The 15011-nt window shown below is 37.3% G+C and overlaps 1 protein-coding gene across 3 annotated transcripts in view; it reads left to right on the top strand.

Moving 5' to 3' along the window:
- SLIT2 (slit guidance ligand 2) overlaps positions 1–15011 on the top strand; it is a 418064-nt gene that overhangs the window by 263262 nt on the left and 139791 nt on the right. The gene's annotated exons all lie outside the window — the stretch shown is intronic.

Raw genomic sequence — 15011 nt, 5'->3', positions numbered from 1 at the left:
GTCTGGTAATTTAATTTTCAATGGTCTTTGCCAGAACAGCAATTCATTTTTGTTAAGATCACCCATTACATTCTTCTCTGCAAAGCAGTTTGTCCTTGTGTCTGTTCCGTAAAATTCCATCATATGTCTGTCACACTTTCAGAACATCTTGATATCCTTGAGGGAAGGTGGCGGCACATTGTGAATGGTGCCGTAGAAGGTAGTGGATCTTGCGTGAGACGTCTCGTAATAATTGGGGGGGAAGCCTGATCCATCATAACATTGTATCACCCGAGTACTCGAAACGCGTCTTCTACCAGGAGGCCCATGTGTTATCTCACGTCCATGTGGAAACCATGTGTCATTCGTCCAGCTAAGATATATTGCTCTGTACGGGAGAAGGATTTGATATGCTTATTTGGCAGCCTTTAAATCAATTTGAAGAACCTTCCCTACAGATGTTGCCTCTTAATACAATGCGACCGGCTGAAATGTAATGAGAGCCCATACATGTATACAATATTAAGACTGAGTGGAACATATGGCATTACAAAGGAATGTCAAGATGTTGTAAAGATCACAGGGAAGGAGCGAGAAACAATAAAGCCCTTAGGCCTGGGCTCATATAGTCTGCAGCGTATGACATCTTGGTAAGGTATAAGGCCTCCGTACAGTCAGTGCCCACCGTCTTATGACATTGGCAGGACATATTTATTTTATTAGCTGTGATTCTTTATCTCGTTCCTCACTTGTTGAGTGCTGTGGATTGTATAACTTGATGACCTGTGGATTTCTATAGATTAGTACTTGTCACTGGTCATGTTTCTTGATGGAGTTAAACATGATGCAACATAGTAGCTGAAGACTTTATACATAGCTCCACTTTCAAAGGTTTTTTTTTCCGATAGTAGCCAGAATTGTTTAAAAATAAACTAATTTTTATTTTTATTTAAGTATCCTCCAGGCATTTGAAAGTTATAAATATTGGCAACAATCTTTGTTACCTTATTTAGTTTCCTTCTCTCACAAACACCATGCTTCAGTGCTGTTTCAATGCCTAGTTCATGCTCCTTTAGAAGCTGCTTTTAACTGCTGCTCAGCAAGGACCTTTACCCTATATTAAAACAATCTGTTTATGGGATGTCTATTGTCTGAGTGCTGGGTTGGAGAGTAGAGAGGCTCAGACAAGGTACGTCCCATACTTTGATTGTTAGAATAAAGGGAATGGATTTTGCAGAGCAGCAGTTGAAAGCAGCTACTAAAGGAGCATGAACTTGTCATTTAAAGCATAGTACTTTGAAGAGAAGGAACCAAAATAAGATATTGTAGTGCCTGGAGTATGATTAAATGAAAAACAAATATTTAGTTACTCATTATATAACAACTCCATAACATGGTGCTAATGGTGCTATTATTTGAATTGGTCCTTTTAGCTATAAAAACTTGCAGTGGCTTTATTAGTCTTCATACTATCAGCAGACAAACTTGTAGCACTTGGACATGGAAGATATAAGTCACTTATCCCACTTTCCTATTTCAGTCCATTTTTTCTATAAGGCCACGGCCCCACTATCAGTATTCGGTCAGTATTTTTTCTCAGGAGTGGGAGACAAAACCAGGTGAGGAACAATCAGAGAAAAGGTATAATAGAACAAAGTCACCAATTCTGCATTTATCACCCACTCCTGGTTTTGGCTCCCACTCCTGAGAAAAAATACTGACCGAATACTGACCAAATACTGATAGTGGGGCCGTGGCCTTACACTGCATCCAGACTAATACCATAACAGTGCCATGTACATGTCTCTCATAGCATTGCACATAGCACAGTGATCACATGCCATTAACACTTTAATTGTAAAGTCTATTTTCACACGCAGCATTTTTGCACCTTTTTTTCTCTCTTGGCAGTAAAAACGCTGCATTCAAAACACAGATTTTGCGTTGTATTTGCAGCTTTTTTTGGTGTGTTTTTGTTGTTTTTCTGCTTCTTTTTTTTGGCATAGATTACATGTGTGATTTATCTAAAGCATGTTTAATAAAGCTAGTTTTATTCACCAAAAACGCAGCTAAAAGCGCTGAAAAAATGCTTAAAAAATTGACACGCTGCAGATTTAAAAAACGTTGCAGTTCTCAAATTCAATCAGGAAAAAAAAAAACAAGCGAGTGCATGAGATTTCCTATAAGACCACGAGCACATGTTGAGTATTTGGTGAGTTTTTTACCTCAGTATTTGTAAACCAATAAACCAAAACAAGGAGCAATCAGAGGAAAAATATAATAGAATCACATCACTACTTCTATATTTTTCCCCCACTCCTGGTTTTGGCTTCCAAATACTGAGGTAAAAAACTCACCAAATACTCAATGTGTGCATGGGGCCTTAGTCTCCTTACCCTGGCATGTCAGGCATGTCACTTTCCACAAGTATAAAAATTGCCCCTTAGGCCCCAGTCAGAGGCCAATTCAGATCTCATGCTTTGTACTGAGGAGGAGCAGCACCCCGAAACACGTTTCTGTGTATTGAGATTTTAGCTTTTATCCTAAGTCATGTGACGAGGCTCGTTAAAGGGTTTATATTGATTTTTAGGATTGCTACTTCCAGTAGGTGGCGCTAGAGTTTTAATTAATTCTCTTCTCTGAAGAGGCAATTTGCATGTTAGATTTCTGAAAAATCATAGCTTTTGTCGATACAATGCAGCTTTTTTTATGCAAAAAAAATAATAAATAAATTCTGCGTGTGAACATAGCAAAACATTTTCAGTCACAAGGTCGAAGCGTCCAAGGACATTCCCAGCTTTAGGATGCCCATGATGGTGCAAGCAGAAAGCACCCATACTGTGTGGCCAACCTTGCCCCATAACAGTTTTAGCTACAGTTTCCCTATAACAGACTCAACCACGTCCACAATGACCCCATAACAGGATCTGTAGCACCTGTACCGACAGTGCCTTCATAACGTTACCTCCTCGAGGCCCCTGAGCTGCGCTCTTCTTCAATTAGGAGGTTTTACATGGTGTTACTAGTCAGTGGTTCAGATGAGCACACAGTGTTGGTCGAGGAGATTCATTCCCTAGTCTGCATCACTAAAATGTGTGAGAGATGGCGGATGGTATACTGTAATGTCATATTCTTTTATCACTGTCACTTCCTGTCCGGGCTGTTACCGTGGTGACATCATAGTCAGTAATTTGTTATATAAAGTGAGAAGGTCCCCACCAGGACATCAGGCACCTAAGGCTTAGGGGACCTCTCACGTTATATAAAATGTTTTACTTGGTATAAATGCCGCTGTTCTCCAGAATCTGGGAATGTTTTTCTTTTTTTCCTGCGCCTTTCCATTCCTGAGATATGGCCCCCTTTTTCCTGTATGTAAATCTAGTCTTTCTTTTTTTTGCCAACTGGGCGTGTCCTCGAGAAGATGTCAGCTGTTGGCTTCAGAGGAGGATGCTGCCTGGCGGGGGAGTGGATGGAAGGTGAGTATAATGGTTTATTTTTTTCAATGCATTTAAGAACAGCAGCAGAACGGGGGATATACAGTACAGACCAAAAGTTTGGACACGCCTTCTAATTTAAAGATTTTTCTGTATTTTCATGACTTTGAAAATTGTACATTCACACTGAAGGCATCAAAACTATGAATTAACACATGTGGAATTATATACTTAACAAAAAAGTGTGAAACAACTGAACATATGTCTTATATTCTAGGTTCTTCAAAGTAGCCACCTTTTGCTTTGATGACTGCTTTGCACACTCTTGGCATTCTCTTGATGAGCTTCAAGAGGTAGTCACCGGAAATGGTCTTCCAACAATCTTGAAGGAGTTCCCTGAGATGCTTAGCACTTGTTGGCCCTTTTGCCTTCACTGTGCGGACCAGCTCACCCCAAACCATCTCGATTGGGTTCAGGTCTGGTGACTGTGGAGGCCAGGTCATCTGGCGTAGCACCCCATCACTCTCCTTCTTGGTCAAATAGCCCTTACACAGCCTGAAGGTGTTTGGGGTCATTGTCCTGTTGAAAAATAAATGATGGTCCAACTAAATGCAAACCGGATGGAATAGCATGCGGCTGCAAGATGCTGTGGTAGCCATGCTGGTTCAGTATGCCTTCAATTTTGAATGAATCCCCAACAGTGTCACCAGCAAAGCACCCCCACACCATCACACCTCCTCCTCCATGCTTCACGGTGGGAACCAGGCATGTAGACTCCATCCGTTCACCTTTTCTGCGTCGCACAAAGACACGGTGGTTGGAACCAAAGATCTCAAATTTGGACTCATCAGACCAAAGCACAGATTTCCACTAGTCTAATGTCCATTCCTTGTGTTCTTTAGCCCAAACAAGTCTCTTCTGCTTGTTGCCTGTCCTTAGCAGTGGTTTCCTAGCAGCTACTTTACCATGAAGGCCTGCTGCACAAAGTCTCCTCTTAATAGTTGTTGTAGAGATGTGTCTGCTGCTAGAACAATGTGTGGCATTGACCTGGTCTCTAATCTGAGCTGCTGTTAACCTGCGATTTCTGAGACTGGTGACTCGGATAAACTTATCCTCAGAAGCAGAGGTGACTCTTGGTCTTCCTTTCCTGGGGCGGTCCTCATGTGAGCCAGTTTCTTTGTAGCGCTTGATGGTTTTTGCAACTGTACTTGGGGACACATTCAAAGTTTGCCCAATTTTTCGGACTGACTGACCTTCATTTCTTAAAGTAATGATGGCCACTCATTTTTCTTTACTTAGCTGCTTTTTTATTGCCATAATATAAATTCTAACAGTCTATTCAGTAGGACTATCAGCTGTGTATCCACCTAACTTCTGCACAACACAACTGATGGTCCCAACCCCATTTATAAGGCAAGAAATCCCACTTATTAAACCTGACAGGGCACACCTGTGAAGTGAAAACCATTTCCGGTGTCTACCTCTTGAAGCTCATCAAGATAATGCCAAGAGTGTGCAAAGCAGTCATCAAAGCAAAAGGTGGCTACTTTGAAGATCCTAGAATATAAGACATATTTTCAGTTGTTTCACACTTTTTTGTTAAGTACATAATTCCACATGTGTTAATTCATAGTTTTGATGCCTTCAGTGTGAATGTACAATTTTCAAAGTCATGAAAATACAGAAAAATCTTTAAATTAGAAGGTGTGTCCAAACTTTTGGTCTGTACTGTATATACCAGGATGGGTCCAGGAAGGGGAAGATGGATGGATGGATACCAGGATGGATGACATATACAGTATACAGTGTCAGACTCAAGAACATTAGACCCACCAGAGGATTTGATTCTGAGGGCCCACCTTTCTGCCCCGCTCAAGAGCCCCATAGCTGCTGCAAGGTTTGCACTATGAACTCTCCTGAAGGAGAAGCTAGGGCCCACCGGAGAATTATCCGGTTCTCTGGTGGGCCAGTCCAACCCTGCATATATATATATATATATATATACACCAGGATGGGGAGGGACCCGGTCCAAATCTTGCAACGGGGCCCATCGGACTCTAGTTACGCCGCTGCAGTAATGATCCTCTAATCCAGTATCCAGTAGTTTAGACAGTCTGATAGTCCGCACATCTTCTAAGTGCTGCAATATAATTTTTGAGGTCTAAGGGGTAACATTTCTCTTGTGACATACAAGCTCTTTTCCTCTTCCTCTCTGAAGAGACAATTTGCAATATAATATATGAGTGTTATTCCTTAAAGGGGTATTCCGATCTTCTGACATATATGAGTTATCCACATGATGCATGTCCCACTTTTAGGGTCCATACATATATACAGAAAGATGGTTCCAAGCCCACCTGATGAGTTTGACGTTGACTGCTACATTAAGGTGGGGAAATAAATCAACAGGTGTATATGGATCTCTCCATTTACTTCCATAGGGGTTAGCCAAGGAAGCGTGCTTGGCTCTTTTGCATGACTCCCATAGAAGTGTATAGAAGGAGCCCCACATATATTCGGCCACCTATCCAATTATTCATCTTCTAGATTTCATTAGATAGGGGTCAGGAAGCGATCATTTTGGAGGTAGGTGCTAGTCCTTAAATTGGCTCTATCAGACATTTATGGCATGTCCTGTGAACATATCACATATATATAAGATCAGAAAACCTTATAAATTTTCTCTTAATTTATAAGTCCGTTCAATATATGTTCTACACTGCTTCAAAATATGAAATACGATAACATTCAACAGCAGCCAATCAGATTTCAGAATCTATTTTTCGGAGGCCATTTTGAAATTGAAAGAAGCAATCTGATTGCTTGTTATAGTGACAGCTTTTCCTCCTTCATTGCAGATTTGATACATGTCCCCCACTATACTTCTATCAATGACTTTTGTCATATCTTATATTTATATAATAGGGAGAATTTATCAGAATTTCTATAAGGAAATTTGAAGACTCAGCCAGTCCAGTTGCTTCTTTCATTTTTAAAATGGCTTTAGAAAAATGAGAGCTGGAATCTGATTGTTTACGCAACTCCTCCATATTTCTAATAGTTTGATAAATGACAGAGGTTTTATAAAGAAGCGCAGGGTGGGGTGGGTTCCATATTGTAGGGTTCCCTTCTTGATATTGCATAAAGCCGCTCAGAAATTGTGGGCATATTATAACAATGACATCAATACAAAGCACATTTTGTCCACATCTCTTTTTATGCGGTGGGCTTGTAACAAATTGATTTAAGTGCACTTTTGGAAGGAGAGAGGGCAGGGCAGAATTGATTTTTGTGGTCAATGAATTGACTTCCATGACGAGACGGAGGTTTGAAAGTTTTTCTATGCTAACAAGCCAACATAATCTTATTCAGATGGGGATGATTGATGTTGCTTTACTCTAATGTACTACATATACAGTATTACGCTGCGCTGTGAGTCCCATTTGCATTTCAAATAGAATATATGACCCTTTTATGATAATTGCCTGTATGATAGGGCTGAGGAGCCGAATTATAGTTTCAGATGTAGCAGAGCTGAGGTGGTCATTGGCGTAGTGTGGGGAGTCAGTGCCTAAGGCATTTTGCTCTCCCTAAAACTTTGACTCCATCAGTCTAGTATTAATTCCCCTATCCCCAAAGCACATGTATTGTATTTTAAGAAAACACTGATGTAATTATAGTTTAATTTTTGACCCTCTAGTTTTTTTTCTGCTTTTTACTGAAATCGGGCATAATTTTAAAAAAATGCAAAGTGCTATATTGTTCTAATTCTTTTTATTATATTTGTAAAACTAATTTATTTCAAGCCCTAACCCAAGCCCTAACAATATCCCTAACCCTAGCCCTAATCCTAAATCTAGCTCTAACCCTAGCTCTAACACTAGCTTTAACTCTAGCCCTAATCCTAACCCTAGCTCTAATCCTAACCCTAGCTCTAACCCTAGCTTTAACCCTAGCCCTAAACTTAACCCTAGCTCTAATCCTAACCCTAGCTCTAACCTTAACCCAAGCTCTAACCCTAGCCCTAATCCTAACCCTAAACCTAGCCCTAACCCTAGCTCTAACCCTAGCCCTAGTTAGAATCAGAACAAATATATAAAAACTAAACATTTTTTAGAAAAGTTAATTTCTTTTTCCAGGAAACACCTTATTAAATTTGGGACAGTTATTCCAGAAGGTCCCTAAATTACAAGTGAGAGGAATGGCAGAGAGCTTCAAGCACAGTGCAGTGCATATGATTCAATACTGTCGTTCCCTGTTCAGAGTTTGTCATAGTCTACAGCGACCGAGATGACAAAGCTCACTTCATTATACTGAGAGCTTTTTCATCTCGCTGGCCACCAGATGAGAACTCACTCCAACTAGGCATCATTCCAAGAAGTTCAGTGGAGTCCTGGCTCCTTTAACAGTGGGCTGGGGAGGGAGACAAATTTTCTGCCCCTATCAAATTTGAGAACCAAAGCAACCACCAGTGTGGCTCCTGTTACGATATGTCACTGTCAGAGCTATATTATATGAGATTCAATTAATTAACATAATGCAGTAACACGCAACAATATCCAAATATATTGCACCAGAGCGCTAACACAAACCAGCTACAAGAATGGACTATTATCTCCATGTTTTTTTGTTATGAGTATATGTTGTGTTGTGGGGATCCATTAATAATTAATGGATCGTTTGCGGACAAGTCCATTCAATGAGTTTATGTGAACGATGAAAGCCGGCTGTGAGAGAATAGCTCACAATGGCTCTCTCCAGCTTTTGATACTATCGAAACCCAGCCCACCCAGCTAGCGGCTCCAGTCAAAATCTTAAACCTTATATTGAACCTTATAACCTTATAGAGCCTTATATTGGGGTTGTGACCTTGTTGGGAGATTTTAACATAAATATTGTGTATCCAATTTGGCCAACTTTTTTTGGCGAGCTGAGCCAAATTATCCAGTTAACCAAAAAGATCCATCAAGTGGACCACTCCATCCTCATCCTATAATTTAGCATCTTTGGGTGATACTTGCTCTCATTAAAGAGACCAGTTGTATATGGAGTTTTATGGGCAGTGCTATTCCTCTACCAGAGGAAAGAAAACAATCTCCATAGTGCCGCATATGGGATCCACCAGCTATAAGTCAGTGTCCTGTTAATGAGCTTTGGGACATTATCGGGGATATTAGCCAGTCCAGAGACCCATCTACAGACAGTTGCCTCGGGGGACCTTCCCCTCATGAGTATGAAGCCGGCTACGGATGTCTTAATGTGGCTCATTTGACCCAGCTTTGACGGGACTGGCTCTAAAAAAAAAGATTAGTTGTTTCTGTAAGAAACATAGCCAATGTACAAGGATGTATACAGTATATACCCTCACACTAGTAAAATTATACACTGTGAATTTGGTAATAAAGTGCCTGTTGCGCTTTGCCAAATTGCTTCAGATCTTCAGTGTCTGAACTTAAATATAAAGATCCTATAATGGATATAAATTATTCCACAATCTATATTGTAAAGTCACGTGCCAATAGAAATGAAAGAAACCTTATTTGTCATGCTTTGTACGGTATGTGAATAAATCAATGGTCTATTCTGTGCACCATCTCTTTGTATTGTCCATTGTTCTCTGTGTATTGGTAAAACATCTGCTTAGAAGCTGTACAGTGATATTTTAATCAGATTCTCCCATGCACAGAGCGGCGGCCTGCAGAAGTAGACATGTTTGTCTGTGATATCTGAGAATAGTATTGTTGATCCATGTCACTGGGTGGAATGAAAGGTTTTTCTGTTGTGTCAGCTTCAATTAACTCTGAGCTTGTAAAGAGGTCACATACACAGTATATAGCAACGTTCTGGATCTGTCACTATCATCTCAACTGTTAAAGTGCTCTATGGGATAGATAGATAGATATGAGATAGATAGATATGAGATAGATAGATATGAGATAGATAGATAGATATGAGATATATAGATATGAGATAGATAGATAGATGTAAAGACTGATAGATAGAAAGATAAATAGATGAAAGATCATAGATAAGTGTAGAGTAGAAATAAATAATAGATAAAAGATTGATAGATAAATGTAGCAATAGATCAATAGATGGTAGCGATAGATGTTAGTTATGTGTAATAATGAGAAATGACATAGGGAAAAAGTATTGAACACGCGTACTGAAATTCATTTAATACTTCGTACAAAGGCCTTTGTTGGTGATGACAGCTTCAAGACGCCTCCTCTATGGAGAAACTAGTAGCTTGCATTGCTCAGGTATGATTTTTGCCCCTTCTTCCACACAAACACTTTTCAAATCCTGAAGGTCCCGTGAGCTCCGTCTATGAACTCTGAGGTTTACTTCCTTACATAAATTTTCTATTGGATTTAAGTCAGGTGATTGGCTGGACCAATCTAGTAGCTTTATTTTCTTTCTCTGAAACCAACTGAGAGTTTCTGTGGCTGTGTGTCTGGGATCATTGTCTTGCTGAAATGTCCACCCTCGTTTCATCTTTATGATACTGATAGATGGCAGCAGATTTTTATCAAGACTGTCTCGGAACATTTGTCCATTCATCTTTCCTTCAGTTGTACAAAGTTTGCCAGTGCCTTATGATGAAAAACACCATGATGTTCCCACCTCCAAACCTCACTGTAGGTATGGTGTTTTGGGGGTGATCTGCAGTGCATTTTGGCCTCCAAACATGGTGTGAATTCTGGCATCTAAAGAGTTTAATTTTGGTCTCATCTGACCAGACAATATTTTCCCAGTATTTCACAGACTTGTCTAAATGTAATTGAGCAAAGTTTATATGCGCTTCAGCATACATTTTTTGTTCAGCAATGGAGTCTTCTATGGTGAGTGTACATACAGGCCATGGAGGTTGAGTGCACTACTTATAGTTTTCTTTCAAACGATTGTACCTGATGATTCCAGGTCTTTCAGTAGCTCTCCACAGGTGGTCAATGGCTCTTGAACAACTCTTCTGATAGTTATTTTCACTCCTCTGTCTGAAATCTTATGGGGAGCTCCTGGTTTAATGTAAACTGATGTTCTTTCCAATTCTGGATTATGGCTACAACAGTGCTCAATGGAATCCTTAAGTAGTTTCGAAATCTTCTGCAACCAAAGGCATCAGTATGTTTTGCAACAATAAGGCTTTGAAGTTCTTGAGACAGCTCATTCTTTTTACCCATCATGAGAGGTTTCTTGTGTGGCACCTTGGTAATGAGACACATTTTTATAGACTATCAGCTGAACCAGCTGATATTATTTTTCACTAAGTGGCAGGATTGCTTTCTAATTAATGATAGATTTCAGTTGGTGTCAGGACTTTCCAGGGCTTTTTCCACCTCTCTTTTTTTGTGTGTTCAATACTTTTTTTCCTATGTCATTTCTCATTATTACACATAATTTCTGGACATCTATGGTATGATTTCTTTGCCTGTCTGGATTGGTTGGGTTGTTAACAACATCTGGTGGGAATTTCATGTCAATAGCACCTTTAGAAATATATTTACTTAGAAAATTGGTGACATTTCCAATCCTTAATTCAATGCTCAGTAAATGAGTTTACCGCTTGTATCGGCTCATTCCATCCGCACTATTATACATTCTAGCTGTGCTATTATCGCTGCGTATTAGATCATACATATCACAGACCCGATGTTTTGCTCCTCCCCAGACTTTGAGGAAATAACTTGATTTTCCGTAAATAGAGGAGGTATTAATCTTGCCACCTTATTTCTACAGTCCCCTACTTTCTGATAATAGGACTTTGTCAGTGTCCATTCCCAGTACTAGATCAGCAGCTTACTCCCCCCTCCTTCTCAAAAGATATGGGGACACATTAGTCATTAACCATTAGTCAGTGCTTTTGCCATAAGTGGATGACACTGGAGATTTACGATGTCACTGTCAGACTTTTAGGAAGGTTAAACCATAGAAGGGGGAATAAAATTACCAGTAATTAAATTTGCAAGCAGGTTGCCATCCCCAATGGATTTATGTCTCGTATGGGGTGTATAGTAGAACAACACAAAGCAGCCTCGTCTGGTCGCCTCGCCTCTTTTCTTTTACATAATTAAGTGCTGGTTCTTTTGGAGAACGCTGAAGCAGCATTTAAAGGAAAGTCATAAACGGATCTATAAATAAAATGGCATTACCGCAAGGACATTATTGTAATGACTCGATGCAATAGCTTAGAATAATAGCCCCCGACCAGCATTGTGTGACAGCTCTGCTGAGAGCTAGCGCTGGGCGTGATGGCTCTGATACTGCAGCACTGCGCTACGTATTACCGCGCAGCATATGGCGGCATCACTTATACAAGGCAGGGGGATCTGCGTCCTGATGAGACTCCATATGTTCTAGAGATAACAGTGACAGTCAGAAGAGTCGCTTCCTTCCCTTCTACTTTCCTCCGGTGTGACATGAAAATTTCAGATTTGGAACGGTATGGGGCAATCACACTGGATGATAACGATCAACGGTCGACGACATGTAAAGTGGTCAGCAATCAGTTAGTAGCCGACCTTACTTATATGTGTTAGTCCAATGGTTTAGTGTGGATAAAATATTATTGTTCTCGGCAGCACATTACTGTTTACACAGGACGATGTGCTGATGAGACCATGATTTTTAAGTAAGCTTAAAAATCATTTCACCTTACAAAAAAGTGCTTTAAAATCATTTCACCCAACAAAAAAGTGCTTTAAAATCAATTCACCCAACAAAAAAGTGCTGTAAAATCAATTCACCCGACAAAAAAGTGCTTTAAAATCAATTCACCCAACAAAAAAGTGCTGTAAAATCATTTCACCCGACAAAAAAGTGCTGTAAAATCATTTCACCCAACAAAAGTGCTGTAAAATCATTTCACCCAACAAAAAAGTGCTGTAAAATCATTTCACCCAACAAAAAAGTGCTTTAAAATCAATTCACCCGACAAAAAAGTGCTGTAAAATCATTTCACCCAACAAAAAAGTGCTTTGCTAATTCTTCACACCTTTACCTATACGGGGCAGTAATTTAGTAAGTAGTGAGAATGTTGTTGCAGTGATATTCTATCTATCTCATATCTATCTGTCTATCTGTCTATATATCTATCATCATCCGCCTGTCTATATATTTATATTACGCACACTATATATATACACTAATAACATACAGGGCTTTATAGAAAGCTTATGGACATAGATGGCAGTGCTTGCTATTATTACCCCCCAGCGGAAACACTTGCCATAACTTCCAGGATTGTGAGTTACTTTTTATGACAGGTCCATGTTTGGATTACTGTCCGTATATTACATAGTATTGTACAGTCCATAACTATAACGTTTTACACATCTGCACAACAGCACTTCGTGTAACAATTAACATATGTTGAACGACGCTGAATATCGGGGATGAAAACTGCTCATAACTTTCCTGCCTGTGTTTTTGATTAACATTGGCATTGTGTTACGTTTGCTTGTATATTAATCAGTGCTATAATAATGTATATTACACTTTTATTCTAAAGGGGCATATAAATCACAATGACATTCACACTGATGACCATGGTCCTCATTTCCTTCACTCACGAGATTCACTGTCAACCCCACAGAGCCCGGTACAGCTACACATGTGTGTATGTATATGTGTAAATATCATATATATATATATATATATATATATATATATATATATATATATATATATATATATTTATTATCAGTGTGTATATATATATAGAGAGAGAGAGAGAGAGAGAGAGGTTTTTTTTATACACATTTAATATAAATTGAATTAAAAATAAAATATATATTTTATTAATTTAAACACATGCTCATATACTGATTTATACATACCAATATGTGCGTATATATGTATATATTATACAAAAAAATATGTGTGCATATATATATTATATATATATATATATATATACATGCACACATATACACACATATGTATAAATCAGTATATGTGTTTTACATTAAGAAATATATATTTTGTTTTTAATTATATATATTAAATGTGTGTGTGTATATATATATATATATATATACATATGTGTGTGTGTCTATGTATATATATACACATATACATAGACACACAAACATATATATATATATATATATATATATATATATACACACGTATAAACCAGTGTATGTGCACATGTTTTACATAAAAAATATATATTTTGTTTTTAATTATATATATTGAATGTGTGTATATATATATATATATATATATATATATATATACACATATACATAAACACATATATATGTATCTAGACACACAAACACACACGTATAAACCAGTATATGTGAATATGTGTTTAAATAGATAATAGATAATATATATATATATATATTTTTTAATAAAATGTCATTTATTAATTTAATGGTCTTTTTAAATTTTCTAAAACCTCACTATATATCGATGTATGACATCTTACTTTATTCATTTATTTCTTTATGTATATCCAGCTTGTCAGTAACAGTAACATTTTGAGAATTTTTTTTAAATTATTCTACACCTAAGCACTTTAATGATTTATATACCCAATGATTTTATAATTTTATCATACGTAAGAACAGTGCTGTTAATTTAATTTTTTTACATCTTATTATTAAAACCATAAAAAATGTAAAATAATGTTGTTGTTTTTTACTTTTTTTTCAAATAAGAATGAGATATACATATGTCTACATTTATTATATATGCACATATATGCATATATATTTATATATGTGTTATGTATATATATATATTTATCTGTGTGTATATATATATATATTTCTGTGTGTATATATATATATATACATTTATCTGTGTGTATATATATTTATATATATCTGATATATATATCTGTGCGTATACATACAGTATGTATATCTGTTTGTCTGTGTATATATATATCTATCTGTGTGTGTATATATATATATATATATATATATATATATATATATGTGTGTAAATATATATATACAGCACAAACCAAAAGTTTGGACACACCTTCTCATTTAAAGATTTTTCTGTATTTTCATGACTTTGAAAATTGTACATTCACACTGAAGGCATCAAAACTATGAATTAACACAGGTGGAATTATATACATTAACCATTTCCGGTGACTACCTCTTAAAGCTCATCAAGAGAATGCCAAGAGTGTGCAAAGCAGTCATCAAAGCAAAAGGTGGCTACTTTGAAGAACCTAGAATATAAGACATATTTTCAGTTGTTTCACACTTTTTTGTTAAGTATATAATTCCACATGTGTTAATTCATAGTTTTGATGCCTTCAGTGTGAATGTACAATTTTCATAGTCATGAAAATACAGAAAAATCTTTAAATGAGAAGGTGTGTCCAAACTTTTGGTCTGTACTGTACATATATATCTTTGTGCGTATTTATATATATATATATACATATATATTTACATCTGTGTGCTTGTATATATGTGTATATACTGCATATATATCTGTGTGCGCATATATAATATATTTATATCTGTGCTTGTATATATGTGTATATACTGTATATATATCTTTGTGTGTATATATATACATATATACCTGTGTGCATGTATATATCTGTATATACTGTATATATAT

The sequence above is a fragment of the Phyllobates terribilis genome, unplaced genomic scaffold (genome assembly GCF_046119375.1).
Source record: "Phyllobates terribilis strain yellow unplaced genomic scaffold, ASM4611937v1 Scaffold_1__5_contigs__length_1240528914, whole genome shotgun sequence".
In the NCBI taxonomy this organism is placed as follows: Eukaryota; Metazoa; Chordata; class Amphibia; order Anura; family Dendrobatidae; genus Phyllobates; species Phyllobates terribilis.
The sequence above is the reverse complement of the archived record's forward strand: the minus strand, read 5'-3'. Positions and strand labels throughout refer to the sequence as shown.